This window comes from Habropoda laboriosa, unplaced genomic scaffold, assembly GCF_001263275.1.
Source record: "Habropoda laboriosa isolate 0110345459 unplaced genomic scaffold, ASM126327v1 scaffold41, whole genome shotgun sequence".
Classification (NCBI taxonomy): Eukaryota; Metazoa; Arthropoda; class Insecta; order Hymenoptera; family Apidae; genus Habropoda; species Habropoda laboriosa.
In genome coordinates this window covers 27,785-38,976 of record NW_017100164.1, presented here as the reverse complement: position 1 = coordinate 38,976, position 11,192 = coordinate 27,785, and the positions used below count along the sequence as shown (strand labels likewise).

The 11,192-nt window shown below is 39.3% G+C and overlaps 1 long non-coding RNA gene across 1 annotated transcript; it reads left to right on the top strand.

The window, feature by feature from the left end:
- Positions 1 to 5,768: 5,768 nt before the first annotated feature.
- Positions 5,769 to 10,764, top strand: LOC108578584. The gene is made up of 3 exons (XR_001891459.1): positions 5,769 to 5,843; positions 8,615 to 8,714; positions 10,707 to 10,764. It is a non-coding gene; the product is annotated as an uncharacterized LOC108578584 (long non-coding RNA).
- The last annotated feature ends 428 nt before the right edge of the window (positions 10,765 to 11,192 follow it).

The following is an 11,192-nucleotide window of genomic DNA, read 5'->3' as shown; positions in this document are numbered from 1 at the left end:
TTTCATTAAAATGAAACTTCAAAGTAAGTTTATTTTGTTATTTCAAAGTAAAACTTTCTCATTTATTTGTGATAAAAGTGTTATACCTTTAATAACGAATGTCTCATTCAAAGTAGAATTTTTATTTTAGTTTCACTTTACTTTTATGGGTACTCCTGCATAAGTACCACTTAAAGCCATTTTTGGATGTCAGAGTTTGCTGTGTTAAAAATACTAATTTTTAAGAATATTCCTCGAGTGGAACTTTAACTTCCCAAAAACTCTTCAATTTGGAATACCAGCAACGAAGAATTACTACTGAATTCAATCTCATCAATTTTCATCGTTCGATCTCGACGTCTGGTCTCGATGCTATTAGCAAAATTCGAATGGAAAACCGGGAAAGAAAATGACACTCTGAATATCTGCTAAATGAGAAGTATACACTTGAATTGTCAGTCCGTAAGTCGATGCGCTAAGAGGCAGAGGGACGAGGTTCGCAAGCCTGAATATTTCAGCTTAAGTTCAAAGGGATTGATTCGGTTTGACGATTGCATCGGGCTTTAGAATTTACCCGCACGCGCAGATTGGTCCGTATCGGCTCCGAATCAGTTCGGGACTCTCCAATTATACCGGAAATGTCAATGCTCTAAATTCTGTAGCCACATTTTAATTAAATATCGACGGACAAATTCAGCTGAGCGGAATGTCGCATTTCGATGGTTACTTTACGGTTTAGCTATCATGAAGTTAAGCGGCTATCATTAAAAGGTAACGCGCCATTACGGGTGTACTGCCAAAAGCGTACGTTTCAATTCGGGTATTCCCTGTATATCCGGAGTTTGGCCCCAAGTGAAGAATTTAACACGATCAAATATAAATATTTGTCAATTTGTACTGCATTTAACTGCCCGTGAATTTGTTTTCACTTGACCTGAAAGGTGCGTCAATTTTTCGAATATAACAAACGTTGTAACTATTTTCTATTTTGTAACGTGAAACAAGTGCTTCGTTCAATAAGTGGGGAAAATGGGAAACATTTTATTCTCGCGATATTACATTACAGAACTCTGTTCTATGAATGAGAAAATAAATCTTCGGTTTCGTATTCAGCAATAAAAGTGAAAATTTAAAAATCAAGTTTCTCGGTTCGCATTGACCAATTAAAATCTGTAATTTCGTATTAAAAATTGGAATTTCGTGTCGTACATATTAAGTAATAAAAGTCGGAATACAAAATCACTCTTCTCACTTTTCGTTTCGTGCATATGAAGTAATAAAAATTAGAATTGAAGAATCTTCAATTGCACAGTAAAAGTTGATTTTCTCACTTTTCATTTCATACATACTAAGTAATAAAAATGAAATTTTAAGAATCTTCAATTTCGCATTAAAAATCGAAATTTAAAAATTAATTTTCTCATTTTCCATGTCATACCTATTAAGTAATAAAAGTCAGAATATAAAAATCTTCAATTTCACGTTAAATATCGGAATTAAAGAAACACCTCCCTACCATTTCACATTGTCACGAATAGACAAAGACGTAACTCTAACGTCCCAAAAATCCATAGACGAACACCGAAAACAAATAACTCATCGTAGCCAAACAAACGGCCAAGCCTCTCGACACCATCGATCGCCGGCAAAAATTCATCCGTCCAACAACGTCCTCCTCGTTACTCACAGAGGCGACAGAAGCAAAAGAAACGGCCGATATACCTAACGAACGATTTATTCGCACTTTCACGCCGTCACCGTTGAAACGTTATCTTCATCGTTCCGTCAGGCTTCTTATTCGCGCCGGCGAAACGACGCGACGCGACGTGTACACGTGGAAAAAAGTCCGCGGTTGTTCACTCGATAAATCAGGCAAACCTGAACTGTCTGATAAAAGAAGAAAACGGCGAAAAAAAAAGAAACAAAAAGGACAGAAATCAAGGAAAAAAAAAATACGCGCGAGTATGGAAAGGCAGTGAGAGGGAGAGACAAAAAAAAAAGGAACGAACGCGCGAAGCCGATGACACATTAAACCGACTTTCCTCTGCGTCTATATCACTCATGGCTGACTAATCGGGTTTCGTTTCGCATGCACGATACACAGCGTGGCAATCTGACCGAAAATTCTCGTCACAAAGGCGCGTAACAGAACGAAAGCATGCATCGACGCGCTACCATTCCTCCGTACCCCCGATTTCGCGCGCGCGTTGTTGCGTTCTCCGACACTCGACACACCCCATTCCCTCCCTTAGGCGAACAGAATAGATCTTATCAGGATGGGCTCTCGGTGTAATTAGTCTGACCTGGCATTGCTCGTCTTCGCCCTTGTTTCGCGCAAAAAGCGTTGATTAAACGGCCATGGTGGGGGGGAGTTGAAAAATGCTGGTCGGATGGAAACGTACCACACGTTACGTACCAAACGCGTCGAAATATATAGGCTAACATGCAAGATTAACTCACGGTGGTAGTATGTTGGTAGCATTTGCATAATTTTGTAAACGGCGAGTTTAACCGAGAGTGAGAGGCTGTCTCGGTGTGCAGGTGTCTAATGAATTATTCAAATGACGGTAATGTATGTGTAGTTCCGCGGATCTCAAGGTTGCCCCGCGATTGTGCGGAATCAAATCTCTTTGGCCGCGTTGGTGGAAATTGGAAATTAGGGTTACAATTAAAGGGAGAGACTCGTGGAGGTCGATAAAGATAAGGCGATTTTTGTGAATTTATTATTAGGAGACGATGGGATAGAGGTTTTCGAAACTTTCGGGAGATTTTATTTAATATCTGGAAAAGTAGAAAATATTTTTTCGTTTAAAATAATTCGGTTGCGTAATTCTGTAATTTACTAAAAATAAAGCGTTCTTCGTGAATTTATTTTTGAGAAATAATGGAATAGACATTTTTGAAACTTTTCGGATGTTTTACTCAGCATCTAAAAAAGTAGAAAATATTTCTTTTGGTGTAAAATAATTCGATTGTCATAAACTGTAGAGGTATTTCACCACTGTAAAAGCATTACCTCTACAGTTTATAATAATCGAATTATTTTACACCAGAAAAAATATTTTCTACTCTTCTCGTTTGTACAGATCGTAAATTAAACTTAGGCAAATAAGTGAAAAGAAGAATTTTTGTTTTTCATGTGTACGAATATGAAATCGAGATAAGAAGCGACATTACTTACGAGATGACTGTCATCGAAGGATTAGATTACATTTGGAATGATATTTTGTGGAAGAAAGTTCTGTAGGGTTGGTGATATTGTAAAAATCGTTATCATTGGTTCAGGAATCCCAATTCGGTGGAGCTTTCAGTGACAATACAGGAAATACGTTCCGACAACGCCACACTTCGTGACAAATCCTCGAGGACGCTCTCCCGGAGAACGGAATCTCCTTCGAGACCTTGCGAATTGTCAATCTTCCTCTGTTTGTAAACGAACGGGACACGCGGTAACGAATCATACTAACACCGAACAATAAAGAAATTGTTCTCACTCTGAATGATCGTACTTTCAACATTTGTCGAAAGAAAAAATTTGTAGATTCTTATTAACCCTTTCGTTGCTATTTGCGTCTGTAGGAGATTTGAAAATTTGCTCGCACTATTGCTGCACTTTTACCTTATTTAATATACAATTTCATCCTCAAGCACTTCCATATTAATTTGATGATTCGAATTTTAAAAATAAGAAACTTTGCAGTCGTGGTTAAAAATTACACGTTACGCGTTAAAATCTGCCGTAGCGAAAAAATAAATCTCAATTAAGGCTATAATTCGTCGAATTTTCTTCGTAATAGATTTTTATTAACAAAAATGTCCTCGGAATTAATTAAAATTTAATTCCATCCAGTCTAAAATCTCGATACCACAGTTTGCTAATGCCTGAAAAAAGAATTGCCGCAAATTTGCCAGAAAGAACAAAAGAATTTCAGCAAGCAGTCTGAGCATAGAGTGTCAAGTTCTTTTCACGCCACGGTTCGCTCGATTGCGCGAAAAAGAGCGCAACCGTACGCTTTTCCCCGTGGCTCTCCAGACACAAAGGTTTCCGTGTGAACGTCCGTCGATTGACGATCGTTAGCTCCGTACAAACGGACTGCTGCGTCCAGCCGTCCGGCCGGTCTGCTGTCGTGACGTTATCTAGGTCAAAGAACCAGTTCAACAACTTGAAACGATCGCGTACGACAGACGGTCTGTCGGCGATGACGTCACGCGACGGCTGCTATTCTCGACGGAGCTGAGGAGCGCGTGATCCGGTCTGATAAAAATAGCGACTAATCCGGTTTACGAGCGGCCACGAAACGATCGGTCGTTCAATGGAATCGGTTAGACAACGAACGGGTCGTGGTTGCAATAGTAATGCGACGGCTAACTTGGCTTCGGCCAGATCGAATGGTAATCGAAGCCCTGTTACTTAATAATGAGAACGCCACCCTCAGCCTCGTGGGAGCTTTCAACGCGGACACGTTTTATGGAAATGCGTTGAACCGCGATTGTTCCGCGCCCCGTTCGATGCTCTTTTGACTCGTGATTAGCAGAATGAGACGGTGGAGGAGGAGGTGGAGGATGACGGGGGAAGAGGAGGTGGAGGTGATGGAAGTTGAATTGGAAAAGTTGCTGCCCTCGAAGGAATTGCATGCTGTTACGCGTCTCGTTGTAATATTAAAGGATGATTCTGAAGAATGGGATTCATAAGAGATATTGCCTAGAGTGTGTCCTTGTTAGTTGGTGACAATTTTTCACAGTTTATCGGGCTGTGCATTTTTTTAACGGGCGAAACTGAATCTTATTGGGATTTGAAGTTTTCACCTGCCAGTATCGCACGAGGTGATTTTTGTGGGAACGAAATTGATTAATTACGGTGGAAAGGGTGTTGGAGGAAAATTTGGAAGATTAGGAGATTGAGAGGATAGAGAAATTTGTCGATTTGTGTAATTTGAAATGTCGTTGATTGGAAATTTCTCAAATTTTTCGAAAGTTACTAGAGATCAATTTGCACCTGCTAATGTCGTGCAAGGTGATTTTTGTGGGAACGAAATTGATTAATTACGATGGAAAAAGTGTTAGAGAAAAATTTGGAAGATTAGGAGGTTGAGAGGATAGAGAAATTTGTCGATTTGTCTAATTTAAAATGTCGTTAATTGGAAATTTGGAAGATTGATGAGAAATTTCTCAAATTTTTTGAAAGTTATTAGGAAGCAATTTTCACTTGCTAATATCATGCAAGGTGATTTTTGAGCAAACGAAATTGATCAATTATGACGAAAAGGGTGTTGGAGAAAAATTTGAGAGGATAGAGAAAATTTGGAAGATTGAGAGATTGAGAAGATAGAGAAATTTCTCAATTTGTGTAATTCAAAATGTCATTACCAGCAAATTTAGAAGATTGACAACAAAATTTCTTCACGTAACTAATTAAAAAAGAAACATCTATCAATTCGTGATTTCCTTAATTGCACAGTAATTTTATTTGAAAATTTGAAATTTTTCGAAGATTTGTTTTATCCAAAAATTTCATATAGCAGTAGAAAAGCTCTGCCAATTCTTACCACACTACAGATGCCCAAAGAAACAATATTATATTGAAATAAACGACGACGATGCGCGATAGATGAAGCTTGCAACGGCGGCGTTAATAATTCAGGGCTTATAATATCAAACATACATGAAATTGGAAATTTTTTAATCTTGGTACTACACACAACGCTGGATTGCTTTTCAATAACTGGAATTACTTAACCTACAAGACATCAAGTAATAACCATGATGCTTTCTCTTTGTTTTCAGAGTTCGTGTCGAGTATTACGTGAACGAGAACACGTTCAAGGAACGACTTCAGCTGTACTTCATCAAGAACCAACGTTCGAGTAAGTAAATCGAATTATTGTCCTTTTGTAAACAATCTTTTTTCATTTTCTCTTTCTCTGTAATTTCAAATAGGATTACCCGTTTATAGTATTAGTATTGTAAAAAAATATTTAAAAAATTTAGTGTTGCTAAATTAATATTGCTAAATTTTTACAATACTTGCAAATAGTCCTGTATAAATGCAAATTGAAATAATAAAGTAAATTGCTACCAGATGAAGATAAATTGAAATAAATGGACTTCTTATCATACATAAAATATTTGGAAATTTTCTCGTGTGATAAGCAGGTAGAGAGATTGAATACCTGGACTGAACTTAAATTAGTTCGTGCACATTTGAATACATCGATACATTTCGTACGAAATGACGCACAGTAGTTTCTACCAACATTCGCAAGTCAAGTTCACTGTCGCAGTTTTAAATAGACCTTTCGATCTAACGCCAGATTTTCACGTTATGCCGCTGCATACGAATATACCTATTGTGCCAATGTCATCACGTAAATTGTGTTACGCTTTTCGTTTCGTTCGCAACACAATGTGGAAAATCCAAAACTGATCGATCTTGCACGTGTTATCGTCAGAATAGTTTAAAAAGTAGCCTACATTTAACGCGCCCCCTAGATGAAATATCTCCAGTATTTAGTTTATTGCCAAATATTCGCTAATCCCTCTATTTATTAGAATGCCTTGGAAACCGTATTCATTTCTTTTTTAATCTCGAATATTTCTTTTTTATACACTTGAAACTCAAGGGCTGAGCCGAGGCCCAAATTTATTTTACAGCGAGGTAATAAATTGCAGGTATAGATCGCGCGCGTTCCTCTCGCGGAGCATACGTAAAACGCGGCTGTCGATTATTGCGCGCACGTACGTCGCTCCTCTGTATAATATGCACGCGCGTCGGCCACCGCTCCAGGCCCGATTTAATCATTAATTTAACAACGAACGCGTCCCGCGGATCCCGTCGACACAATCGACCTCGTGTAAAAGCACACCGAGCTCTCGGTAAATAACGCGCGCACCAGAGAATTGCGCCCGTGTACCACCGGAACCTTCGATTTCCCTTTGATTTACCACCCTCCGCTGTCTCTGCGCTCGTTTAATCGACTTGTCGACACCCTCGCCGCGTGGCTGTTCGAGAAATACGATTCTTTTTTCGCGCAGTAGATTTGATTTATGAACGATTTTCGTAAATTCAACGTAAAAGGATACGCTAATTTTGAAGCGCCCCTTTCAATCCCTTCATTTACTGTCTGGCGTGACAGTGAACGTGTTAATAAGTAAATGTTGTTCAAATTATGTCGTGTTTTATGTCATTTTCATCAGAAAAATCTCATCAATCTGTTGAGAAAAATTTCGGGATAGAAAACGTAAAATTAAAAAAGTTGATATTTAAATCGCTTGGTTGCCTGGACTCACGTTTCATGCTTATCTTTTATTCGCTGTCCTTGTCTACGTTCGGCAAACTACAAAGGCGGGCGCGAGGCTCGAAAACGTAGGCCCTGACTCTACGAGTGTCAGGTTTAGCTTCCTTGCGGTCAGACACTTGTGGAGAATATGCTGTATAAAGTATAAAATTCTTTCGGAGATGTATGTTTCCAGAAACGTGTTAGGCTTAAATTCGTAGCTTGAGAAATTTGTATTTCTTCAATAACCTTAAATTTGATATGAATTTGTATATAGATCATGGAGATTCTCTACTGATTTGTAGATTTGAACAATAATTTTTGTTCATAAGTATCACACTATTGTCACACAAATTTGATAAACTAAACTAAAACCTAGTGTCTATTGTTTATTTAATTTTCTCCAATTTAAAACCTTTAATTTATCAGTTCTTTATTCGTTCCTAAAAATTGACTAAATCGTGGTTTTTAAATATTTAAATACCTTCCATTCTTCCTTGGAATTTTTTCAAAATTACTTTTCAGTACACTCACATTTTTCTCGCGTTTACCTCCTCGCTTCCTTTCCAAACCTACCTTCAACACGTTCAAAAACCTCCGAATTTACTTGACTCTATTAAAGAAAAATCTCCATTAACGCGATCATTACCATCTCGAGCAGTGACACGCTCAAATTACCGCATATTCCATAAATACCGGGCGCAGCGTCGCTGAAGCGATAAAATAAACACTCGACGACTGTCGGCCGTGTGAAGAGAGATCCTTTGGGGGTGGCTCTATCGGCGCGCGGCGCGAAAAGATCGCTGTGCTTTTGATCGCGAAAGAATTCACGGCGCCGGAAATTCCTTTCGAGGACATGTTGCTCGTTGCATGCCAGAAACGTAATTTCGAGAACGCCGTGGCACGGTGACACGTACGTACAGCAGGCGAGACATAATCTTTTGAAGCTGCTGCCACCGACCGATAACGGATATCGTGCCGATACTCCGAGTATGTATCGACCGCTCACATCTATCCGTTGCCGCGTCGACTCGTGTGAGATCGATGCCTTGCCCAGGCATTTTGCAACGCTCTCCACGAGGAAACGATTAAAACCAGCCTGTTCTAGATCGTTGGATATCGATAACCCACCGGTTCGGGCATTCTTTACTCGTGACAAATTCGTTCTACCGATTTCTCCTACCCGAGCTTTATCCTATCAACGTCTGTCGCCTGTTCTTCTTTTTAGAGGGATTCGGTGAAATTGCGTTTTCCAAGGTTAAAATAAACGATCGGGGAAATTTGCTACTGTAAATCGAACTTTTTCGAGAAATATATGGTATAATTGGAATTGTTGTCGAAACACGATTTGTGTGTTGCAGGTTTGAGGATACGATTGGCTAACCTGTTCTTCAAGCTGCTAACATGCTTCTTATACATATTCAGAGTGATCACCGACAACGATCCTACTTACGCAGCATGGTGAGTATCTGACGTTGTGTCGTGCGATGTTAATCTCTTGTCTTGTAGTTTTTTTTTTAACCTGTTAACCTGGGAAGACGAGCTTTCTTTTCATAAATTCTTGGTATACAGTAGTTCGTTTATTGAAAGACTATTTTAAAATTTTATATTAAATATAAAATACAGTATATGTACTCACATTCGCAAAAATCAAAGTGAAATAATTGATTATAATTTTTACTCATATTTTATTGTAAATTAGAGAGATTCAATTTCTTGAGAGGTGATCCCAATTACCAGGTTAATGATTATGTACGACTATTCACTGTTTTACTACGGTGTTAACCCTTCGACAGTTTATCCCGAGCGAGTCTTAGGCAGTGCATTAACTAACGAACAGTTTAACTCAAGAGAAAGACTTTTAGGAAGAAAGTTAGAAAGGGACGAGATATTATCATCAGAACTGTGACGTAGTCGCGTTAAAAATAATCGCACACGACGTAATTATTAAAAAGATACGTGTAAAATATGTAATTATATTAGACTGTCAAAGGGTTAAATTAAAAAAAAAGAATTTAGAGCAAAAATATAAATATTCTCCTTTTGTCACATCTTGACCATAATCCGCAATTCCATCCGCAAGGGGTTGATAAAAATGAAAAACAGAATTGTACTGTACCGTACAAGTGTCATAATCAAATCTGAGATTGCGTATCGATTAAGAGTCGCGTTATTTTAGCGGAAATGAAATCTTCGTATTTCATTGGGAATGTTTGAAAGCGACGCGACAACGCGGAAGAATTCTAGCCGGAAAACGCAGAAAGCTATTTCGACTCGCAATTTGACCATTCATGCAAGATTACGATATTTTGTAGAACGAGCATCGCGGCTGAAAATAAAACCGAGATAAGACTTTGCGACTGAAACGATATCGCGTTTGCCTGCCGCGAGTCTCTAACAGTCGCGATACTCCTTAAGGATTCCTAGCACTATTCCTTCCTTCCCCGTGGACTCCACTTTGCTCCCGCGTTATCTCCTATCTCTTATATTTTCCAAATTACTGTCCTACCGTGTATAATATTTTTCCGCGGCACTTTCTTTTTTTTATTCATTTTTTTCGTCCATGGTATTGCATTCCAGTCTCTTCTTAGATTCCTTTTCCCGGCAAATTCACTGCTGGAATTTTAGTAGACTATTCGACCTCTGCACACTTTTCTTTTCATAGAAAATTCCTGGTGCGAAGTGCTAAAAAATGCGGATATTTAGAAATATGAAAATTACTCTTTGTCGAATTGTATCGTTTGAAGTTTACAAACACACTTGTGTAAAGATATTCGAATAACAAAATTAAACGTTCTTTCTCCATTATGCATACGAAACGCTGGAAAGTATATATTCAACATTCTCCACTCCGTTTCAATTCATCAATATTCCCTTTATTTCATTCGCCGCTTGAAGCACAAATCTCCGTTCCTTTGGCTTTTTCCACGATGAATCATTCACAGACAACCGCGCTACAAAGCTGTTTTCCAGTTGCACCCTGTCCCTCCACCCTTGTAATTCCGTTATTTTCAACAAGTTTCGTATTCGTCCCGAAGACAGTCCGCAAAATTCTTGAAAATGAAATATCAATTAATTAATTCAAGCATATCCACAAAAATGAAGCAATTAACTCGGTTGACCTTGGGGTATGCAACGCGCGAGCCCCAATTTCCCTAACTTCGTAACCACGTTGATCAGAGACGCAATTACAACGTCCATTAACCAGCTTCTGGACAGTCGCGGAGCTTAGCCGGGCGCTTTTAAAAATTTACCCCCGGCAATTCTTGCGAGTCGCGTACGCTTTTAACAAAAATTTCCTTTGTCCCCGTGGCGTTTCCCCACCCGAGGAGGCTGCCTCTCGTCGCAAGTTGCTTTTACCGAACGAAATACAAAAAGCAAATTCAATTTTACTTCCTTCTTTCTTTCTTCTTATTCTCCTGTACATTGTTCTTTTTTTTTTTTTGCTTCCAGTTACGGTTGCACGCCGGGCAACAAAACGGAGTTCCTCGTGTCCCAGAACCTTACCGAGGAGGAATTTCAGGAGCATCCGACCATCAACTGGGACGCGATTTTATGGGTGAGGAGGCCCTTAGAATTGTGGGTCGTCCAGGTGATCCTGGCAATAGTATCACTTACGGAAGCGTTGCTGCTCGCCTATCTGGGTTACAAGGTACGCATCCTTTTCATCCCCGTTGGTAATTTGATTTCACGCGTAATACTCGATTACGGACGACACGCGCGGCCGCTCGTCTGAAATACCTCGTTCCGCACAAGCCCACGTTGCCGCACAGAAACGCACGTCGAATGTGAACGAAACAATATTCGGCGCCGCACACCACCGCGGTTAAATATTTAGTCACGGGCTGTTTGAAGAAGCGCGCCGCGGTGGTCCAGAGGAAACGAATTTCGACGATGAAAGATAATGTCGAAATGTGATTTTAGTGTAATTGCTTGTTG